The sequence below is a fragment of the Palaemon carinicauda genome, chromosome 16 (assembly GCF_036898095.1).
Source record: "Palaemon carinicauda isolate YSFRI2023 chromosome 16, ASM3689809v2, whole genome shotgun sequence".
Classification (NCBI taxonomy): Eukaryota; Metazoa; Arthropoda; class Malacostraca; order Decapoda; family Palaemonidae; genus Palaemon; species Palaemon carinicauda.
The window spans coordinates 126,535,918-126,540,917 of record NC_090740.1 but is presented as its reverse complement, the minus strand read 5'-3'; the positions used below and the strand labels follow the sequence as shown (position 1 = coordinate 126,540,917).

Genomic DNA, 5,000 nt, shown 5'->3' with positions numbered 1-5,000 from the left:
AGAATTTTCTAGAATGCCGTTGCTGTACTTGAAGAGTTAAAGATGTATTGTGATGTTGACTTCGCAAAAGCGTGAATTATCTGAGTAGGGTGATGGAGAATGTCCGAGTTTTTATAAGCAGGATGATGTATGAATGTGATGCATATCTTATCGTTTTTTTCCCACCAATTTTTGGCAATGCTTACTTGTTGTGTAAGACATTTTATTTTACATAATAAAAGTCATTAAAAAAAAAAAAAAACACGGTTGGGGAATTTTGCATGTGCTATCACGAATTGCATTGAGTCTTTGGTTCTTGTGATAATTCTTAATGACTATGTTTGTTATGTAAATATAAACAGAAGATTTAATAAAATAATACATGGAAAAATTAACAAATTAATTACGTTTTACAGTAAATAATAGAAGCCACTGAAATAAAAACAGTTTTGGAGTTTTATTTGTGTTATCATGAATTGCATAAAGTCTGTAGTTCTTACAATAATTCTTGAAAGACATTTTTTGAGATATGCATATAAGCAGATGAATAAACAATTTACTATATTAAAAAATAAACAAATTAATTTTGTCCCAGGATCACAAGTATAAGGTATTAACACAGGCCTTAGACTGCGACAGATAGTTATAACATTTGATAAGTAGATTACGTTAAGAAGTACTTATGCAATGTACTGTACATATAGGAAAAAAAAACTACATTGGCCTTTCATCAATTGAATTTTTCGAAATATATAAGGTTTTAATGTTTCTATTTTTACGAGACATTAGAAATAGAAAACTGAATTAAATGTAAAGTTGTACCTATCCATCATTACATAAAAGAAAAAAAAAACATTTAAGGTATTTTAAACAATCTCTTATAAAACGTTGGCTAAAATTAGAAGAAACCTATCGTCTAGAAAACACTTAAACTACAGAAAAATACTGGAATCTAAAATCAAGAGTCCCTGTATTGTACCATTTACTGCATTTTGTATTCTATCCATTGGCTTTACCTGTTAACTGGAAATGTCTCTCAGACATTTCATACGATTAATAATAATAATAATAATAATAATAATAATAATAATAATAATAATAATAATAATAATAATAATAATAATAATAATAATAATAATAGTAATAGTAATAGTAATAATAATAATGATAATGCAATGATTTTCTTTTATCATATGTGAGAACAATTGAGTAATAAGAAATCCTTAGTTTTTGAGTAGGAGTGTTTATAAATGTTTCTTCCACGTAATTAAAAAATGTTTTTTGACTGGGTATTTCTGCTTTTCCAAGTAATTGAAAATCTTTAGTTTGAGTATGGGAATTTCTATAAATGTTTCTTCCAGGTAATTAGAAGGTTTAGTTTGTGTGGAGGAATTTCTGCTTTTTTCCCAAGTAATAAAAAGGTTTTAGTATTCGTGTCGCGATTTCTATAAATAGTTCATCCTACTATAGTCAATTCTTTTTAGTGAGGCAGATTTGCACTGATTCGCAGGGGTGCCCTTTTAGCTCGGAAAAGTGTCCTAATCGCTGATTGGTTGAACAAGATAATTCTAACCAATCAGCGATCAGGAAACTTTTCCGAGCTAAAAGGGCACCACTGCGAGTCTGTGCAAATTCGTCTCATTAAAAAAAATGAGTATAGTTATTCGAACTGTCCTGACTAGATGTTTTACCTGAGACAAGTAACTTGATATTGGAGCTTCTTAGATTCTTAATATACCCTTATCTATCAATTTTTTTTTTAAATGTAAACTTTGGAAAATATTCAGCCAATATCAGAGGTTTTTGCCCTATAATGTTATAAAAAGTTATTATTGATTGTTTATTTGATTACCTCCAAGATAACAAACTGGTTGTGAACGCCACTCAACCTCAGCGGGTCTTTTGATATCTGTAGACTTCAAGATAAGCAAAGAAACTAATGTGGGTCCAAAACCTCTCTTGTCAATAGTAAATCCTCTGATGTTATTCGTTTGTTCAAGAATCTCTTGCTAATTAATGGTAATGTGACGGGCCGAGAGAAGGTTATGACTCAAAGGCAGGAAGCAATCAACTGAGCAACTTTATTAAAGAAAACACTCCTTTATATACAAAACCTCGAGGCAACAGGAATTTTCATGTTTGAGAAACAGACAATGTTACAGAGGAAAAACGCAGACATGTTTATTCTGGTTCTTTTTAGTGCGAGGGAAGAGCGAAGGTACTAGCATAATATATACAAAATAATTTGTGTACGATCGTGTGACACACGGTTGGTACAGTAATATTCATAATCAAGATCCAAGATATATTTTAACAATTGTCCGCCATTGTCCTGAGTGATATAGCAATGTGTAGCTCATGGAAGCATTATATTTTTGGTGCACCAATTGAAGGAATACCTGGATGGGATTCCATACTAAGCGAAACGTAATAAAACTTTATTATTTGCAAATAAATTTAAACCTGCTCCAATAAAATATTGAGCAAGAGTCCACAATAGATTTGAAGATTGACTGCCTTGTTTTTAAGACCTTTGTAGATGACGCCGTAATAAACACCGTGTTCAACATATATATATATATATATATATATATATATATATATATATATATATATATATATATATGCGTAAAATCACAAGGAAACGTGATGCTCATATATATAAATATATATGTATATATACATATATGCGTGTCTGTATATATAGATATGCATATATATATATATATATATATATATATATATATATATATATATATATATATATATATATATATATATATATTATACAGACACGCAGATATGTTTATATACATATATATTTATATATATATGAGCATCACGTTTCCTTGTGATTTTACGCATATATATATATATATATATATATATATATATATATATATATATATATATATATATATATATGTATATATATATATATATATATATATATATATATATATATATACATGTGTGTAAATGTATACACACAAATGCATAAAAATACCCAGACATATATACAAATATGTATGTGTTTGTGAAATTATGTCAGTGTTTATTGTAATAATAAAACAAATAATACGCCATGATTGCTGAAAGCAATTGGTGTGAACGTGAAGGGGTGGTGGAAGTCAGCATTAGGAATGATTTTTTTTTAAAACACAAGTTTACAAATAGTAAAGAAATGATACAAAAGTTTGATTTCAAGAAAAAATATACTAAGAGTGTATAATTATAAGGTACGAGAAGCATGGCGAAGATATCGGCGAGATTCAAGGATGAAATTGTCCGATAGAGTAAAGAATAACGGAATAGCTAAGAATGCTAGAAGCAAGAGGGACAAAGACTGTTTTGATATTGCCTGTGAGTTAGAGAGGGGCCTTAAAAAAAAAAAAAAAAAAAAAAAAAAAAAAAAAAAAAAAAAAAAAAAAAAAAAAAAAAAGGGAAATGAAGTGTTTCGTATACGGTTTTGGAACACGAAATTTAATTGCACTTGGAAACCGAAATAGTTTAAATGATTTATAACTGAGACACGCATTGTGCTCGTACGGACAATATAAATAACAATAATGATTTACGAAGAATTCATTAATTATTGATGTAACTGTACTATGAAAGAGGATTGTCATTATGTCAATCATCTTTCATAGTACAGTTACATCAATAATTAACTTGTTAAGAAGATAATGAAATAACAGTAAACAAACAGCTGTCAGTCTTCACAGGAGGACGAAGCATTTCCTTAACTCTGATTAGAAACGCTGCGCTATATAACAAAGGAAAACTCAAATTGAAGTTTGGATCCCAGGTGGACAGACTTAAAAAAAGTAAATGAAAAATGTCATTGTTAGGAAAAGTTTCTTCGTAAGAACCCGATGCAGATTTGAGTCAAAAGTAGAGCTTGGCCCATTCGGATAAATTTCTTTATTTCATTTGTTTCATAATTCTTTAAATATGCAGAGATAAAAACAATTTTCATGAAAAAAAAAAATGACGTCAACACTCTCTGCGCAGTTCATTGGCCCATTCGGATAAATTTCTTTATTTAATTTGTTTAGTAATTCTTTAAATATGCAGAGATAAAAACATAATTTTCATGAAAAAAAAAAAAATACGCCAACACTCACTACGCAGTTCATTTCCTAGTTTTATGGTTGCCATCTGACACTTTCCCAGTGATATGTAAATGCGTTATGTACTTTCTTCCTTTTTTGCCTTTCGGAACTATCGTTATCGAGACAAATAAAGCTAAACTTCAGAAGTTCAAACTTGCAGCAATTTTTTTTATGATCTTAACACTAGGCATGCAGTTAATTCTAATAGTGAGGCCTTCTCCATCATGAGGCTGAATACTACACAGTATTCTAGAAGCTTTACTCTACCTGTGACCAAGTTGTGGAATGATCTTCCTAATCGGGTAGTTGAATCGGTAGAACTTCAAAAGTTCAAACTTGCAGCAAATGTTTTTTTTATGTTCTTAACACTAGGCATGCAGTTAATTCTAATAGTGAGGCCTTCTCCATCATGAGGCTGAATACTACACAGTATTCTAGAAGCTTTACTCCACCTGTGACCAAGTTGTGGAATGATCTTCCTAATCGGGTAGTTGAATCGGTAGAACTTCAAAAGTTCAAACTTGCAGCAAATGTTTTTTTTTTTTATGTTCTTAACACTAGGCATGCAGTTAATTCTAATAGTCAAGCCTTCTCCATCATGAGGCTGAATACTACACAGTATTCTAGAAGCTTTACTCCACCTGTGACCAAGTTGTGGAATGATCTTCCTAATCGGGTAGTTGAATCGGTAGAACTTCAAAAGTTCAAACTTGCAGCAAATTTTTTTATGTTGAACAGGCTGACATAAGGCTTTTTTATAGTTTATATATGAAAGATATGTTTTAATGTTTTTATAGTTCTTAAGATATTTTATTTCAATTGTTCATTACTTCTCTTGTATATATAGTTTTCTTATTTCCTTATTTCCTTTCCTCACTGGAATGTTTTTTCCGTGTTGGATCCCTT

At 29.9% G+C, this 5,000-nt stretch overlaps 1 protein-coding gene across 2 annotated transcripts in view; it reads right to left on the bottom strand.

Moving 5' to 3' along the window:
- The window catches only part of LOC137655866 (venom phosphodiesterase 2-like), a 27,762-nt gene that overhangs the window by 18,162 nt on the left and 4,600 nt on the right, over nucleotides 1–5,000 (bottom strand). Inside the window, exon 1 of one of the 2 annotated variants that reach the window (XM_068390060.1) lies at nucleotides 1–84. This exon is cut by the window's left edge and continues 83 nt beyond it. The exons of the other annotated variant lie outside the window; for it this stretch is intronic. The gene's annotated coding sequence lies outside the window, so the exon portion shown is untranslated. Of the gene's footprint in view, nucleotides 85–5,000 lie in introns of those variants that run through there. 2 annotated transcript variants of the gene reach the window in all.